This window comes from Topomyia yanbarensis, chromosome 2 (genome assembly GCF_030247195.1).
Source record: "Topomyia yanbarensis strain Yona2022 chromosome 2, ASM3024719v1, whole genome shotgun sequence".
NCBI lineage: Eukaryota > Metazoa > Arthropoda > Insecta > Diptera > Culicidae > Topomyia > Topomyia yanbarensis.
This window is the reverse complement of record NC_080671.1, coordinates 272,492,896-272,512,390: the sequence shown is the minus strand read 5'-3', so window position 1 is coordinate 272,512,390 and position 19,495 is coordinate 272,492,896. Positions and strand designations below refer to the sequence as shown.

Sequence of the window (19,495 nt, the reverse complement as noted above, 5' to 3'; positions counted from 1 at the left end):
ACATTAATAGGTACATTTCATTTTTGGGGATTTTTTATTGCATCGAACTACAACAATTTTTAGGTAGCTTTCAAGGGGTTATTTTACAGACTTCTTACAAAATTTGGCGAACCTATTCGTGATATCAGGAGCTGCGATTTCATTTCAACGCTTTTTTGTGAAAAGGGCGATACTTACAAATGTAAACATAAGGCTTTTTTCATACATGCGAATGAGGGCTTTGAAACACAACAAATTAACCTAAAAATTTGGATTCTACGATGTTGTTTTCTTAAACTACAGCAAAAAATACAACGGGCGAAACTGTAATTTTGTTTGTTTATTTAAAGTTTCGCCCTCCACGCTCCATGCAAACAAACAGGGCGATACTTTTTTTTGCTAGCAGTTTAGAGGCGAAACTTATTTTCGTATTTTATTTAGGATTATCAAGCTGATACCAGCTGTAAATAGTAACAATGATCGCTATTGAAATAACACGGACGAAATCAGTGGTGTAGAACGGTAGTTATTGTAAAAAAACGTAAGGGCGATACTTCAATGCTGATACGTGGGACCGAAAAAGTAAACAATCGCCTAAGGGGCGATAGGGGAATTTTGGGTAAAACCGACACTGTGTGTAAAACCGACACCTTACAACTTTTCCTAAAAATCAAATTTTTATTCATTTCATAATGATACATTATTATTAGTACGTTTATTTAGAGCATTTGAAGAAAAATTGGATTTACGTTAGTGCGCCGAATGTCATAAAAATAAACAAAACATACGACAGCAGCGTTCATACTCGTCTGGATGTAAAATTTCGTTGGTAGATTTTAAGGTTTTAACCGAACAAAAGCGTTTCAAATCACCCCATTTTTCAGTACCTATTATTATCGGCCTTTCCTATGATCAAGGTGCATTGAAGACGATTTTGAGAAATTCAATATTTTAATTGCTTTCATAAAATAATGTGCGCTGTTGGGATAAAACCGACACCCTATGGTTAGGGTAAAACCGACACGCTGTTAAGATGGTTGTGTATACTTGCGATTCATTTCAAAATACTGGGGATCTTTGTGACACTTCAATTAACCTATTAGAACACTATAGTATTAGCAGAAATACACAGAAATACTTTTATTGTGTTTATTTCTTGTAAGTCTCTTTAAAAATCAAAAATTTTTGCTTATCTGATTCTATCGAAGCTTTTGCTATTTCTGCAAAAAGCTCATCAAACCGAATTTCTAGTGTTCTCTTGGTTTGTCATAGACGAACTTTATCACAATGAGACAATAATATTATGTACACCTAAGCTGACCAACTCTGACGAAAAAATCCGTACACCATACCGCAACGAAGCGAAATCGTTCATCACGCTCAGGCAAACGGTTTTCATAGTGTAAGGATTTTTTCGTCAGAGTTGGTCAGCTTATGTATACCCCAATAGATCGTTGATGATCAGAGTCCGAAAATCAAAAAAAAAAAGGTAGTTTGACTAAGAAGTGTGTGTGTGTCACTTATAAGTGAATAAATCCAATTAGCAGAACGTAGAACGCTTGCAAATCTTCTCTTATGAAATAAAATGACACTGAAGGTTGCAATGATGTGCGCAAGGATTATTTGGAAATACTCATATCAATAAATAATCCTATAGCATAAAATACTCTTATTTATAGTACTACGCTTTCGAACTTTCTTCACCTCACTACATGATGAAGCAATAAAAAGCACATATTTGCATCACACATACTCACACTTTATTAATCACGCATGTATCACATTTTTAATAAAGATAAAGATTTTAATAAAGTGGAGAGAAAAAAATTAAAGGGGGTGTCGATCTTACCACTATAGGGTGCCGGTTTTACCCGCAGTGCCTACAAAAAGTCACTTTGTTTTCCAAGTTTTACAACCAATAATTTTTAATGAAATTAATTTTTTGAAGCGCTGAAAAAATTAAGTCTTGTTAAGAATTTTCTGAAGAAGAATTGTGCATAAAAATTATAATTTTATGGGTTTTGTGGCAACTTAGAAAAAGTGTTAAGCTTAAGGTGTCGGTTTTAGCCATAATTCCATTACTATCATTTTGTCAATTTCAATAGCAAAAACAAATTTTAACATAATAATTTCAAATACTTCATGAAGTTTTGGGTTTCGATCACTGAATCGTGCAATCTAGGATGTAAAAAACACAATAGTTCTTAAATAGGAAATAAAACCAAGTATGGAAATATTCACTGTTGATTTTCTTTGAATGGTATCACTGCTAGTATCGCCCTTTTCAAGAAAAAGCGTTTAATTCTTAGTTCTCAGTCGCGTTGGAAATTTGAGTAAAGTATAAACTTCAAATCGATTCAAAAAAAAATTTCGATTTTTTTGGCTCAGTACAATATATAACCCCTTTAGGAAAATTCAGTTTTCCCACCACAACATAGATATTTTATTAACAGAGTATTAACAATAATTCGTTGGTATGTCTATTTTATGGGCCATATTTTCGCTTCCCCATTGATTTGGTTTGAGATTTCTAGCACTGATGTTGTCCTATGCTGATTTGAGCGATTCTCTGAGTCCTGCCACTATCCCATGTAGTATGTGTTATCAAAAACATCGCGAAGCATCATGTTCTAAATGTTCTCAAACGATATAATATCCGAAGAGAGTGATAAGAGTTATAAGAAATGTCTCATCACACTGTTAGGTGGATTAAAAGCGTTTTTGATTCCGATGTTTAGTTTCCAAGATATGAATGTTTTAAGATGTAAAAATCGCGTTCTTTGCAGTTTTTTTGAAATTTGCTGCCGAAATTGGCGACGTAACTAAATAGTTTATTTATTTTTAGAAAGCTTATAAGAATACCTTTCGAACGAACCATGGATTTGTTGAAGTCGGACTATTATAAAAAGAAATATTCAACATTAAAAGCGGACGAAAGATTGTTATCATTTCCCATACCCAGAAATGAGACAAAAATCTACCTAGTGGAGCAATTGTGCCTTTCTCAATCATGAACACGAGAATGTTTGCGTTATTTATATTCATTAAAAGCTTATATATTTTATTGTTATACATGACATGACAAAAATACAAGAAAAGAAATCATTATTCGAGTTTTAAAATTTTGCAAAAGAAAAAACAGCCACGGTAATATTGAAATGAAAAACCTGTTTTAATCCACCCAGCGGTGCAATTGTGTCTTTCTCAATCGTGAACACGAGAATGTTTGCGTTGTTTATATTCATTAAAAGCTTTCAAATGCATATATTATATTTTATTATTATACATGGCATGACAAATATACAAGAAAAGGAATCATTATTCCAGTTCTAAAATTTTGCAAAAGAAAAAACAGCCACGGTAATAATGAACTGAATAAAGGTGCGAAATCGGCAAAGTCTCAAAAAGTCCCCTTTGAAAAAAAGAATTAGTTCCGGCTTATATGGGAATTTCATATGTGACCGGACGGTTCAGTCTATATTTCCAGAACCATATCCGAACCAGATCCGTGCGAAATTTTACAGACATCTGTGGGGATATTATAGCTATCATTTGGTACTAAGTTTGTGAAAATCGGCCCAACCATTTCCGAGAAACTGATATGAGTTTGTTAGTTTTGAAAGATGGCCGCTTTTCCCGGGCACTTCCGGAATCGTCTATGGTGGTCAATGTAGTCAACGAATGTTTGTTTAGCCGTCGGTGACCTAGAACTGAAAATTTAAGTTGTTTGAGAGACATTTTAGCTAAATTTTTACAATTTTTGCTTATATCGGAGTATCGGTTTGAATCGCAATTTGCTATGTGATCGCACGTCACAACCCGTAACTCCAGAACCGGAAGTCGGATCGGGATGAAATTTAATAGCCATTTACGGGGGCGCAATACCTTTCATTTGAGACTAAGTTTGGTTGAATCGGTCTAGCCATCTCCGAGAAACCGATCTGACTGTTATTCTGAATTTAGATACTTCCGCCGGGGCTTCCGGAACCGATGATGGTGGCCAATGTAGCCAAAAAGACATTGAATGGATGTTAGTCACCACAAATCGAAGCAGCTGTGGTCATATTTTGGAAAAAAAATGCACCTTTATACATTCATTGCAGAATTTATTGAAATCGACATTTTCTGCGTGATCGTGCTCACCACCCTGTAATTCCGGAACCGGAAGTCGGATCCATTAGAAATTCAATAGCAGCCTATGGGAACGTTGCACCTTTCATTTGAGACTAAGTTTGTCAAAATCGGTTCAGCCGTCTTTGAGAAAAATGAGTGACATTTTTGGTCACATACACACACAGACGCACATACACACACACGCACAGACATTTGCTGAACTCAACGAACTGAATCGAATGGTATATGTCACTCGGCTCTCCAGGTCTCCGTTAAAAAGTCGGTTTTCAGAGCAATTGCAATACCTTTCTATTGAGAAAGGCAAAAAGGTGCGAAATCGGCAAAGTCCCAAAAAGTCGACCGTTATAAAAAAAATTTCGTGATAACATAAAATCTCGACGTTTCATGTATTTTAAAGATGTTTGGCATCAAGAATACGAATTCCATTTCTGAAATTTCATGGGGTCACGGTTCAGTCTATAATTGCGGAAACATATAAGCGATCCGTACGAAATTTTATAGACATCTGTGGGAATAATATAGCTATAATTTGGGACTAAGTTTGTGAAAATCGGCCCAACCATTTCCGGGAAACTGATGTGAGTTCGTTAATTTTGAAAGATAACGGTTTTCCCGGGCACTTTCGGAATCGTCTATGGTGGTCAATGTAATCAACGAAAGTTTGGTTGGCCGTCGGTGACCTAGAACTACACATTTATGTTGTTTGAGTGACATTTTAGCTTAATTTTTATCTTTTTTGCTTTCATCGGAGTATCGGTTTGAATCGCAATTTGCTATGTGATCGTACGCCACAACCCGTAACTCCAGAACCGAAAGTCAGATCGGGATGAAATTTAATAGCCATTTACGGGAGCGCAACACCTTTCATTTGAGACTAAATTTGGTTGAATCGGTCTAGCCATCTCCGAGAAACCGATGTGACTGTTATTCTGAATTTAGATACTTCCGCCAGGGCTTCTGGAACCGATGATGGTGGCCAATGTGGCCAAAGAGACTTTGAATGGATGTTAGTGACCTAATACTACAAATCGAAGCAGTTGTGGTCATATTTTGGAAAAATTTTCACCTTTATACATTCATTGCAGAATTTATTGAAATCGACATTTTCTGCGTGATCGTGCTCACCACCCTGTAATTCCGGAAGTTGGATCCATTAGAAATTCAATAGCAGCCTATGGGAACGTTGCATCTTTCATTTGAGACTAAGTTTGTCAAAATCAGTTCACCCATCTCTGAGAAAAATGAGTGACATTTTTGGTCACATACACACACAGACACACACATACATACATACATACATACACACATACATACACACGTACAGACATTTGCCGAACTCGACGAACTGAATCGAATGGTATATGTCACTCGGCCCTCCGGGCCTCCGTTAAAAAGTCGATTTTCAGAGCAATTGCAATACCTTTCTATTGAGAAAGGCAAAACATTCAATGTATCATTAGCGCCAAAACGGATAATTTTAGGTCAATAGTATCTTCGGAGAATTTAAAGCATACAATATTCCCTTTCTTTTGGTATTGAGATTTTAGTGATTAATCCCTCTAAGAGTGAGATATTTTCATATTTTTTTTGTAGTGGTTGTATTGAGCTGATGTCTTTAGCAAATTTTTAGCTCTTACTTTTGCGAATAACTTCACTGAACACATCAAATACATATTTCGAATACATTAAAAGTTATGGCTTGTTGTTTGTGGGTTACCATTTGTAGTCTATTTATTATTCAATATATTAATAATCCATTCAAATGAGCCAAATATTATTTCGATAAAACGAATTTCATATTTCATTTTTCTATCTATAACCGCTAGAATAACCACCGAACAATTCCAAGTTGTGTAGATGGAACTTGATCACTTATCGGTAATCGGTACAAAAATTTTCATTTGCCCGAACCTTCTGACTTATAACCATCGGATCGAATTGAAGCATATATCGGTTCATTTTCCAAGAAGAGGCTTTGGGGTTTAAGCAACCCCCTCCCCCTCATCCAAAAAAAATAATTGGATTGAAGTTAAAAATTTATTGATGCTGACTAATTTAATTCAATATTACAATGATAATTATCTGAACAGTACATTGATAACCTATTGTTTGAAACATCATGAGGACCTTTGAAAAATTTTGGGAATGCTATCCTGATCTGTAATTAATTTATTAGTCTTGATCTCACAGTTGTCTAATAACATCAATATCAAATACTTGCCTAAAAACGTTTTAATAGAAACTTATTCCAGAGTTCTGAAATCAATCATAATAGTAATTTTCTATCATATTAAGTTCAGCTTTAAAGGGGTGTACTGTTATATGGATTAGGGTCTTTTTTAATTTGAAGCGAAAATGGAATTGCTTTAATACCTATGGAACTTAGAACTACTCACCGAAAAATTGCATAACTTCCAACATTTGCTGAAAATGTTTTTACTTTGGGAATGCATCGAGTTGAGACGAAAACATTATAGAATTAATAACGAGAAAACCATCTTCCAAAAGTAGGGGAATTAATGAAAAATGGCGTTTTCCGTTCCGTCAATTTCGCAGGTTTAGTATCTTCGATGAATTTTACAAACGTTAAACAGCACATCATTTGATAAAATAATTTTGGCCTTACATTGTCCAAGAAGTATTTATGGCGAATTTACTCATCAAACAAATACAGTTCCGGACTTATTGTCTTCAGCAAAATTTTGGGGAGTGCTATTACAAATTACTTTGTTGAAGTCATGAAGACTCCATGTGTTCAAGGTATTAACATATTTTAGGCTATTTCCATTTAATTTTAAATTAAATTATTACGATTTTACTGTTTATGATAAATCTCTTCTTTTGTTTATTAACGATAAAATTTACATTTTATCCAAAGCTTGAGTTAGTGAAGCTCACAATAGAAAGTTATTTTAAAAAAGCCTTCGTAAATATCATTTTATATCTCGATATACTCCATATACGTAGTAATCATGCCCACAATAAAGTTGTTTCAAATTCACAGGACAGGAGCTCTGTTACAATTTTTTGAAAAAGTGATTCTCCATAATTTTATAATTTCAAAAATGGCGGTTTCGTAATTATGCCATTTGTTATCGTTTTTTATTGATATTTTTCGGTGATTATATTAAAAAACTCTTACTGTTGACGTTTCAGCTTACTCGATTATAATTTCAGCCATCTTCAGAACTTTACAATAAAAATACAAAAAAATACAATAAATTTTACAGATCACAATTTACGTTAAAAACGATCACGACTTACATTTAACCCCATTCGCCTCTTGCTATCGCTGGGGGAAACAAATTTAAACTAAACCTACAGCGTCGTTGCCAGCGTCGTTGCTCCCTCGTCTCCTGTGAATTGCTGCGTTGATCGTAGCTTGTTGAGAAGTCCATTATACGTGCTAGAGAAGCTAGCTGCGTCACGTTGAAGATTCACAGCTCTCTCCTCTCGCAGCTTGATGTGGAGAACCTCAGCAGTCAGCCTATTGGAATCATTGTTGATTCTCTCCAATACACGCGTTCTGTTGAAATCGAACTGATGTCCACACTCTCTCGCATGCTGCGTTAGGCCGGTTATAGAGGTGCTCGTGCGAATTGAATTTTTATGCTGGGCAATGCGTTTTTCCAGAGTTTGCGATGTCTGTCCTATGTACTCCCTATTGTCGCATCCACCACACGGAATGCTGTAGACCACATTGGTCTGTTGCATCTTTGGGATCCTGTCCTTCAACATAGTAAAGATAGTGTTTTTAATTTTGTCGGTCGGTTGGTACGCTGCGATGATGTCATTCTTGCGTAACACTTTTCCTATCTTCTCGCTTAGGCAGGGGATGTAGGGGATGGAAATGTACTTAGCTATTTGCTCGTCTGTACTCCTGGTTTGCAGTGTGTTATATAGTGAGTGTACCCTCTGTTTCAGTACACGCTTTATGAAGTGTTCCGGGTAGTTGTTGTTGCGCAGGATATCCGACGCTTCTTTTATGCTTACCTCTCTCTTCCTCGCATCAGTAAGCTTTAGCGCTCGGTCGAATAATGCGATAGCGGTATTCTTTTTGTGGGCGTGCGGACTCTCTGATGTGTAATCAAGATATCGTCCTGTTGTCTGTTTTGGGAGCCATTTTTTATCTATTCTCTCTTCCCTTCTAGTTAATAGGAGATCCAAGAACCGGATAGATTCATTTTCTTCCTTTTCCACTGTGAATTTTATGCTGTTGTGATCTTTTTCGAACTCCTGGATGACAGCATCGATCTCATTCTCCTTACCCACCAGAAAACAATCATCCACATACCTTCGATACACTACCAGCGAAATATTTTTTTGTTTCAATCTTTCTATCGCTTCTCTCTCTAGCCTCTCCATCACTATATTGGCAACGACGGGAGAAAGTGGGGATCCCATCGGTACTCCGAATATTTGGTCATAATACTTTCCATCGTATTGAAAAAATGACGCTTCTAGGACTGTTTTCATCGCCTGTTTGAAACTGTCCCATGGGATTGTTGTAATGTGTTGTAGTTCGTTCCAACGTTCCTCAACATACTCGTACACTTTGTCTACAGGCACATTTGTGTACAGGGACACCACATCCAACGAGTATAGTACACATCCCTCCGGTACCCGTATCTTAGAAATCTCTTCTGCGAAATCAAAGCTATTGCGAACATGGTACTCTGTCTTTCCCACTAAATTGTTCAATATTCCCGAAAGGTATTGAGCCATACGGTACGTTGCTGAGCCAATGGTGGACACTACCGGTCGGAGGGGGCAGTTTTCCTTATGGATTTTAGGAAGACCATAGATCCGCGGTGGTGCGCAGTTGTACAATTTAAGTCTGTATTTGGTGGCTTTGTCAATGTGTTGGTCTAACCACCACTGCTCCACAATGCTGTTTAGCCTTTTTAGCACTCTGTTCGTAGGATTGTCCTTACGCTGCTTATAAGTAGATGGGTCATTTACCATTTCTGTCATTTTTTGGTGGTACTCGGTGGCTGATATCAGGACGGTTTTATTTCCTTTGTCGGCCTTTGCAACATATAGGTCTGGGTTCTCTCGCAAGAACTTCTTGCTACGCACTATGTCTTTGTGTATCCAATCGTTCTCTTTCGTTCGTGGTTGGTTTTGATAGTTGACGTAGTTGGATATGATGGTAGAAACCTCTGCTCTAATTTCGTCAGCTTGTGGTTTGTTCTGTATTGCTGTCTCTACATCGGCGACAAGTTTCACGTATGGGATGGAGCTTTTTGTCTGTATATTGAAGTTGGGTCCAAGAAGAAGCGTTCGTTCTAAGTAGTCGGGGATTTCGTAGCTCGTTGTATTTTCTATCCATTCCGGCTGCTGGCTGATCTCTTCAATCTTTTTTCGCTTCAGGTTGCTGAGTTTATCTATTTCAGAACGTTTTGTCTTGTTGTACACATTCGTTGCTTTTTTCTCCACCATCACTTGTACAGTTCTCCAATCTTCCTCTTTTAGCGCTATTTGTACCACTCCATAGAGTTGCCGCTTTCTGTTCCTCAGTTGCTCTAATAAACGCTTGGTGTCCCGAATGATAAGGCTGATAATTCTGATTTTCTGACGGTGTTCCAGAGTTCTCAGCTCTTGGCGCGATATGTTGCTGTGTAGAGAAACACCAACCTTGTAGCACAGGCATTTTGGCACAAGCTTGCACTTCCGACAGTTCAGTAGGAATTTCAGTCGATTCTTCATTTTCGCCATCTTGATAGCTGTTTTCAAGAGGTCTTTCGTTAATTCACCTGTTTCCTTATCGTATTCTCTTGCAATTCTTGACACGAAAAACATCGTGTGTCTTTCCTTTCCTTTTTCTTGATCAAGCGATTTAATGTTTTCTATTTTTGGTCACCGTTGGTAAATGTTATCGTTTTTTATTGATATTTTTCGGTGATTATATTAAAAAACTCTTACTGTTGACGTTTCAGCTTACTCGATTATAATTTCAGCCATCTTCAGAACTTTACAATAAAAATACAAAAAAATACAATAAATTTTACAGATCACAATTTACGTTAAAAACGATCACGACTTACATTTAACCCCATTCGCCTCTTGCTATTAGAGCAACTGAGGAACAGAAAGCGGCAACTCTATGGAGTGGTACAAATAGCGCTAAAAGAGGAAGATTGGAGAACTGTACAAGTGATGGTGGAGAAAAAAGCAACGAATGTGTACAACAAGACAAAACGTTCTGAAATAGATAAACTCAGCAACCTGAAGCGAAAAAAGATTGAAGAGATCAGCCAGCAGCCGGAATGGATAGAAAATACAACGAGCTACGAAATCCCCGACTACTTAGAACGAACGCTTCTTCTTGGACCCAACTTCAATATACAGACAAAAAGCTCCATCCCATACGTGAAACTTGTCGCCGATGTAGAGACAGCAATACAGAACAAACCACAAGCTGACGAAATTAGAGCAGAGGTTTCTACCATCATATCCAACTACGTCAACTATCAAAACCAACCACGAACGAAAGAGAACGATTGGATACACAAAGACATAGTGCGCAGCAAGAAGTTCTTGCGAGAGAACCCAGACCTATATGTTGCAAAGGCCGACAAAGGAAATAAAACCGTCCTGATATCAGCCACCGAGTACCACCAAAAAATGACAGAAATGGTAAATGACCCATCTACTTATAAGCAGCGTAAGGACAATCCTACGAACAGAGTGCTAAAAAGGCTAAACAGCATTGTGGAGCAGTGGTGGTTAGACCAACACATTGACAAAGCCACCAAATACAGACTTAAATTGTACAACTGCGCACCACCGCGGATCTATGGTCTTCCTAAAATCCATAAGGAAAACTGCCCCCTCCGACCGGTAGTGTCCACCATTGGCTCAGCAACGTACCGTATGGCTCAATACCTTTCGGGAATATTGAACAATTTAGTGGGAAAGACAGAGTACCATGTTCGCAATAGCTTTGATTTCGCAGAAGAGATTTCTAAGATACGGGTACCGGAGGGATGTGTACTATACTCGTTGGATGTGGTGTCCCTGTACACAAATGTGCCTGTAGACAAAGTGTACGAGTATGTTGAGGAACGTTGGAACGAACTACAACACATTACAACAATCCCATGGGACAGTTTCAAACAGGCGATGAAAACAGTCCTAGAAGCGTCATTTTTTCAATACGATGGAAAGTATTATGACCAAATATTCGGAGTACCGATGGGATCCCCACTTTCTCCCGTCGTTGCCAATATAGTGATGGAGAGGCTAGAGAGAGAAGCGATAGAAAGATTGAAACAAAAAAAATATTTCGCTGGTAGTGTATCGAAGGTATGTGGATGATTGTTTTCTGGTGGGTAAGGAGAATGAGATCGATGCTGTCATCCAGGAGTTCGAAAAAGATCACAACAGCATAAAATTCACAGTGGAAAAGGAAGAAAATGAATCTATCCGGTTCTTGGATCTCCTATTAACTAGAAGGGAAGAGAGAATAGATAAAAAATGGCTCCCAAAACAGACAACAGGACGATATCTTGATTACACATCAGAGAGTCCGCACGCCCACAAAAAGAATACCGCTATCGCATTATTCGACCGAGCGCTAAAGCTTACTGATGCGAGGAAGAGAGAGGTAAGCATAAAAGAAGCGTCGGATATCCTGCGCAACAACAACTACCCGGAACACTTCATAAAGCGTGTACTGAAACAGAGGGTACACTCACTATATAACACACTGCAAACCAGGAGTACAGACGAGCAAATAGCTAAGTACATTTCCATCCCCTACATCCCCTGCCTAAGCGAGAAGATAGGAAAAGTGTTACGCAAGAATGACATCATCGCAGCGTACCAACCGACCGACAAAATTAAAAACACTATCTTTACTATGTTGAAGGACAGGATCCCAAAGATGCAACAGACCAATGTGGTCTACAGCATTCCGTGTGGTGGATGCGACAATAGGGAGTACATAGGACAGACATCGCAAACTCTGGAAAAACGCATTGCCCAGCATAAAAATTCAATTCGCACGAGCACCTCTATAACCGGCCTAACGCAGCATGCGAGAGAGTGTGGACATCAGTTCGATTTCAACAGAACGCGTGTATTGGAGAGAATCAACAATGATTCCAATAGGCTGACTGCTGAGGTTCTCCACATCAAGCTGCGAGAGGAGAGAGCTGTGAATCTTCAACGTGACGCAGTTAGCTTCTCTAGCACGTATAATGGACTTCTCAACAAGCTACGATCAACGCAGCAATTCACAGGAGACGAGGGAGCAACGACGCTGGCAACGACGCTGTAGGTTTAGTTTAAATTTGTTTCCCCCAGCGATAGCAAGAGGCGAATGGGGTTAAATGTAAGTCGTGATCGTTTTTAACGTAAATTGTGATCTGTAAAATTTATTGTATTTTTTTGTATTTTTATTGTAAAGTTCTGAAGATGGCTGAAATTATAATCGAGTAAGCTGAAACGTCAACAGTAAGAGTTTTTTAATATAATCACCGAAAAATATCAATAAAAAACGATAACATTTACCAACGGTGACCAAAAATAGAAAACAATTATGCCATTTGGACAGTAAGTTAGATTTTTACCAAATCCCCCCCAAACCGAATTTCTGACTAAGCAGCTGACTACAAGTAAGTAGAAACAATGTCGTTCTACACTCGTCCACAAGAAACATCTTCGAATACTGCCTATCTATTATAATACATTGAAGACCCGATTTGATCAGCCCCCAATTTTATCAGCCTCATATGAAGATATGGTTGATGGGCTCTAGCAGACAAGCAAGGCTGAATTCGAATAAATCCTTTCTTGACCATGTTCTCCTTATCTTTTAGATGCAAATATGCAAAAATAAAAAATAATTTTTTTTAAATTTTTGCGCTAGAAGACTGTATTAAATAATTAGAAATAGTTATTAGACTACATCAAGGGAAGGAAAGAATATTTTAACAGTTTCAATTCATTATGAAGAAAAAAATGTCGCGATTTAGTCAATGTCCCCATTTTGTCAGCCTAGTTTTTTCAGTAGTAGTTTTCAAGGGGTTATTTTATCGACTTCTTCCAAAATTCGGCGAACCAATTCTCACTCTTGCGATAGTTTATGTTTAAAGGGTATCCTAAATTAATTGGTATACTTAAGGGTTTATATGTTGAAGATAGAGAAAATTCATAAATTTTCAGCTTTTCCTACACAATATTACAAAAGCTTCTTAAACAACTAATAAGATTATGACACATTCCGCGGGCTTGTACACCAGAAGGGTGTTTTTGTTTTGCCTTATTTTGGCATCACAAAAAAAATTTCTCGTTTCGGTAGTGTTTAAACCATTGAAAAATTATGTAATCAAATTTTTGACATTTCTACAAATAGTGGTTTCTGAATTATTGGCTTCTAAAAAGAGTTCTATTTCATGAAACTATTATTGAAATTTTAATCAGTTTAAAGGAATTTGTTCGATCATATTTGACTTCTAAATTTTTTTGAACTAATAGAAGTTTTGATTGTTTCTGTGTGGTAACGTCACGAAAAATGCATATTTATTCAGCTTATCAAAAAATTACAATTTTGTTCAAATTTATATTCCGGATTCTCTTTGTATTCAAAATACTTTTCCAAAAAGCCTCCAACTTCTTTTATTGGATGTGCGGAACAACAGTTACAACAGGATACACTTTGCGTTGTAACGTCACGTAAATCAACTTTTATCAGATTCTTAAATTATTTTTCAGATATAGTGTTAAAGCTTACTTCGAATGGTTTGTTAAAACGTTTTCAAGCTGTTTTATAAACAGGAAATTATACTAGCGTGATATTTATAAACTCAGAATGTATACCCTCAGCTTTTCACGCTTTTCTAAACTTTCTTTCATTGACTCCTTGCTTTCCCTTGAGTACTATGGCTCTTGATATTGAAAAATATACTTCACCTTCCAGTCCCTTGCTAATTAAATGCCGTAATAGCAATTAAAATACCACATTCACATTTCGCACATTTATCCGCCATCCTAGACAAATTGAACGCTCAGCTAGAGGAGCGAGACAAAACAACTAAAAAAATGCACCACTTCACTGCGTGGCAGCCTATATAGCAAGTCGTTGCAGCGAAATGAAATCAGGAAATCACAGCAACTTGAATAGCCTGTAAACAGTACACTATACTTATCTGAATGATCCCCCGATTGGTTATTGATGCACACAAAGTATTCAAAGAAAAACAAAGTATTTCAACACGAAATTAAGGGTTTTAATTTGCACTGTCTTGACACAAGCCACCATATTCACTTTCACAAAAGCCTCTGGGAAGAAAGACAAAAGACATACAAAAGAGGGATTGACTGATGGACTGTATTTTGAGAGATGAAATAGGAATTTGTTGTCTAGTACATGGCCGACATCATTATTTTCCCGCCGTTGATGGAGCAACATAAAATTGATTTGAATAGAGTTTTGAATAAGCTTAAAGAAGCAAACCTGAAAATACAACTCGATAAATGTGATTTTTTTCAGGAAAAAAGTGCTGTTTTTGAGTCACACGGTATTTGAAGACGGTGTGAGACCAAACCAAGATAAAATTGAAACAATTAAAAATTTACCATTGCCACAAACAGCAAAAGAAGTAACGCAAATTCTGGGAATATTAGGCTATTACCGAAGATTCATAAAAGATTTCGCCAAATTAGTAAACCCACTTGCTTCCTTATTGCGAAAAAACGAGGACTTCGTGATAACCCAAGAGTTAGAACTTTGTTTGGAAAAATGCAAACAAATCCTAATGAGAGATCCGGTATTAACACACCCAGACTTCTCCAAGGAGTTTACTTTGACTACTGATGCAAGCGATTTTGCGATAGGAGCTGTTCTTTCCCAAGAACCTATGGGAAAAGACCGTCCAGTCACTTACGCATCGAGAACTGAATAGAACAGAGGAAAATTATTCAACGACCGAAAAAGAATTCTTAGCCATGTACATATCGGCAGTAAAACATTTCGAGCACTATTTGTGGGGCAAAAATAAACTGGTTATGGATCATCAACCAGGGACGGCGGAACTCGTGAGTAGTATTGGTAGTACTACCCACTCGAAAATTGCCGAGAGGGGAATTACCCACTCGAAAATTTGGAACAAACCAAAACCCGAGGTTAACCATGCATGTGTCTCGCACACAAAATGCATGCGTCTGAAATTGTTGCGTTGTGTTGCGAAGCACGGTGTTATTCGTAGATTGCATACTAACGATTATCATGTTGCCTATTGGTAGTTAAACTCATCTTGCCTGTGAGGTAAATGATCGGGAATGAACTTTATCTCTTATGAGTTTAGTAAACCAATAGCATGAGAATCGTTATTGCCGACCACGACCATCTTCACCGATATAGGAAATGTCGATGTAATACCTACTTAATGAAGGCCCCCGACTCAGCGACGCTTCCATAGGTATTACGGAGTTGGATTGAAGGACAGGTACAGTTCTAGGATTCGCCACAAGCAGGCAATGTGACCACAAAATGAATATGTTTTATGCGGTGGGATGGTTAATCTCCGAGTACACATAAACTCAGAGCAAAAAGATATCTAGTTATGATTTTTCTTGTATTTAAACTCTGGATAGCCGGCCATCAAGAGTGATTCACTTTTTCCCTAAACTACAGCAATTTGAACACCAAACAGCCGGCCGTAGGAGTATTGCTAAAAGTGCGAGCTAGTCTGATATCATGTTGCTTGTATGTAGTCTGATATCAATATTCGTTTGAGAATTGGGTAGTAGGAACACAAGCGAAGAGTATTTTTAATATGTACTTTCAAATCAAGCCACAACTTAGTCTTATTGAGTCATAGCCCCCGCGGGCTGCACCTACCTCCAACCTCTAAGGCAAATTTTCGCCGGACCACCGATGGCGATCTACTTTCAAATATCCAGTATATGCATATATATACACACATGCACACATGTATGCATGCCTGCATATATACATATGAAAAGACGCATGTATACATTAGGGTGACAATAAAACGACCATTTTTGAAATTACTAATCTACACCCCTTAGCGTCGTTCCAAATCATGAAAAAATGACACTGTCCAAATTTGAGCGAAATCGGTTAACCCTAACCCCTCCCCCAACGAGCTTAAAGTTTGTATGGGATTTTTGGCCAAAATGTATGGGGAAACACTCACAGTTCACATTATCGCCCCTAGAGGTCGCTGTAAACTTTCGAACACGGACCTAGGAAGGAAGCTTTTGAAGATATGCCGAACAAGTTTGTCGAAGACTGCAAGACAATCCAACCAACCGTTAAAGAGTTATTAACGTTTAAAGTTGGATACTACTGCTAAACATTCGCAAAGGGCGTACTCCGCTTATCTCATATATGTGACCCACATGCAAAGGTGGGGCTAGGTTTGGAAAAAAAAACTCATATATCTCTGAAACGACGAGAGATAGAAAGTTATGATGTTCCACAAAGTTGTAGAGAAATAAAAGGACTTTTTAGTTTCACTGGAAAGTTTCAGGATTTCACCAAATGGTGGAGGTAATGAGCCAAGCAATTTAAAGGGAATGCTCCTATCTGTACAACGCTAAGAGATGGAGCATTTGGATGTTCTACAAAGTTGTAGAGTAGCAAAAAATACTTTATTCTCTCATTTGAAAAATACAAAATTCAACCAGATGATGGCGCCAGTGAGCAACATTAATTCAAGGTAATACGCCTATCTATACAATGATAAGAGATAGTGCAATCTGATGTTCTACGAAGTTGTAGAGTATTTCAAAGGCTATCGTGTCTCGTTATAAAAATTGGAATTAGGCCGCATGATGAAACTAAACAAATCGCTTCTAAAGAATTTCATTTACGCTAAGTTGATACCTGTAAGTTATTTGAAAAATATACTGTTTGGCAAAGCAAATTGACAGTTTACGCCGTGTTAAAATGAACAGCTTCTTGAGACACTTTGTGGATGACATGTCAAGAGACACATCTTTGGGTACTCTTTGGAACACATGCAGAAGATTTCGAAATCGAAAGAAGACGTTTGTCCAGATTCTAATACTGTGTAGAATATCATTCAATATGCTCCCACAACACAGTGGTCTAGAATGTGAACTTAGCAGCAATTTTAACTTTTTGCTAAAATTAAATGACTTAGCCTTACAACATGTTTGACAAAGTTGTTGTACTTTGCAATGCCCTTCTTTTTGTTTAAACAGATGCTAGGGTGATTCTAATTTTAGCAATTTTTAAAATTGAACTTTTTAACGGTTCAAGATAGAACTTTAGTGTTCGATGTAGAAGTTGTAGAGAAACACATTTTAAACAAATTTGCTGAAGACATGCAAGCTCTAGCTTTTGTAATGTTCATTGCACGAGAAAACCAAATGTAAGCTTCGGGGGGTTCTGTAACCTTCCGCCAGCTAGCAAAGCTAGCAAAACTGTGCGGGCGCACCAGCGGCTGCTCGTTCATTAGGCCACTTGCGCGACTTCCGAAGGGTTAAAAAACGGTTTTATTTCTAAAACTTTTGTAGTTTTTATTTTACACTGAAGTACCCTTTGACAACTTGAAGATTATTTTAGGGCGCATAATTTGCATTAAAACATTAACTGACTACTAAACTTTTTTCGTTTCAAAGTTATGAGAGCTTTCATATAAAAACGTTTTTAATCCACCTAACAGTGTGACGCGATGTTTTACCTTTCTCATATAAAGAAAGGCTATGCAATCACTGTAAAAATCGACTTTTTAACCGAGGCCCGGACGGCCGAGTCTCATACACCATTCGATTCAGTTCGTCGAGATCGGCAAATGTCTGTGTGTATGTATGTGTGTGTCATTTAAACTCACACAATTTTCTCAGAGATGGCTGAACCGATTTTCGCAAACTTTTTAGTTGATCCGACTTCCGGTTCCGGAGTTACGGGTTGAAGAGTGCGGTCACACAGCAAATTCCCATATAAACTGGTACCACCATGATGTTCAAATGATGTAAAACATATTAAAATTGGTGTAACATTACTCTAGTTTGCGGGTCTGGATCACTAATGATCAATTAAAGCAGCTTTGACCACATTGGCCACCTATGACGGTTCATGACGCCCCCGGGGAACCCGCCAAGTTTCTAAGCTAATATCACATCCATTCCCCAACGAATTCTCTACCGATTTTTACAAACTTGATTTCAAATGAAAGATACAGTAATACCATTGACTGCTGCTGAATTTCATTCGGTTCTGACTCTTGCTTCCGGAGTTACAGGGGTGTTAGTAAGGATACACTGGAATTTCCCATACAAATCGGTACAATCATAATACCTCAGAGGCTAAAAACTATTGAAATGGTCACCAAATTACTTCTAATCGCAGATCTAGATCACTGATTGCCAATCAAACATTTTTTGAATATATTATCCACTATCGACGATTCCGGAAGTTCGGAATTCCGGGCATATTCCACAATTAAAGTCACATCGGTTCTTCGGTGATGACTGAACCGATTTTTTCAAACCAAGTCTCAAATGGAAGGCAAAATATGCAGTTGAGTATTGCGTCGCGCCCCTCCCCCCAGCCTAGCCCTTACACCTGCCTCCTTCATTACTCCCCTCCCCTTGGACCACCCTCACACCCGCATTTCCTTCATCCACCCCGTATACCGAAATAAGATGAAGGATTTCTGACGCATCCTCCACTCCCACTCTACTAACCCCCATTCCCTCCACTTTCAAACCCATTCCACCAACATTTCAAAATATAATCACATGAAGATAACATTGAACTCATGCTCATTAAGCTAATTAAATATTATTCTTTTGCCTTTCCCATATAGAAAGGTTATGCAATTGCTTCAAAAACAGACTTTCTAACCGAGGCCTGGAGGGCCGAGTCTCATATAACATTCGACTCAGTTCGCCGAGATCGCAAAATATATATGTGTATGTATGTGTGTATGTATGTATGTATGTATGTATGTATGTATGTATGTATGTATGTATGTATGTAAGTATGTATGTATGTATGTATGTATGTATGTATGTATGTATGTATGTATGTATGTATGTATGTATGTATGTATGTATGTATGTATGTATGTATGTATGTATGTATGTATGTATGTATGTATGTATGTATGTATGTATGTATGTATGTATGTATGTATGTATGTATGTATGTATGTATGTATGTATGTATGTATGTATGTATGTATGTATGTATGTATGTATGTATGTATGTATGTATGTATGTATGTATGTATGTATGTATGTATGTATGTATGTATGTATGTATGTATGTATGTATGTATGTATGTATGTGTGTGTATGTGCGGATTTGTTAACAAAATGTCCACATCGGTTTCTCGGAGATGGCTGAACCGATTTTTACAAACTAACATTCAAATGA

At 37.5% G+C, this 19,495-nt stretch overlaps 1 protein-coding gene across 7 annotated transcripts in view; it reads right to left on the bottom strand.

Moving 5' to 3' along the window:
- The window catches only part of LOC131678512 (nose resistant to fluoxetine protein 6), a 1,156,332-nt gene that overhangs the window by 278,167 nt on the left and 858,670 nt on the right, over positions 1-19,495 (bottom strand). Inside the window, exon 1 of one of the 7 annotated variants that reach the window (XM_058958715.1) lies at positions 14,257-14,401. The exons of 4 other annotated variants lie outside the window; for them this stretch is intronic. The gene's annotated coding sequence lies outside the window, so the exon portion shown is untranslated. 2 more of the 7 variants (XM_058958717.1, XM_058958716.1) reach the window with 2 other exon arrangements.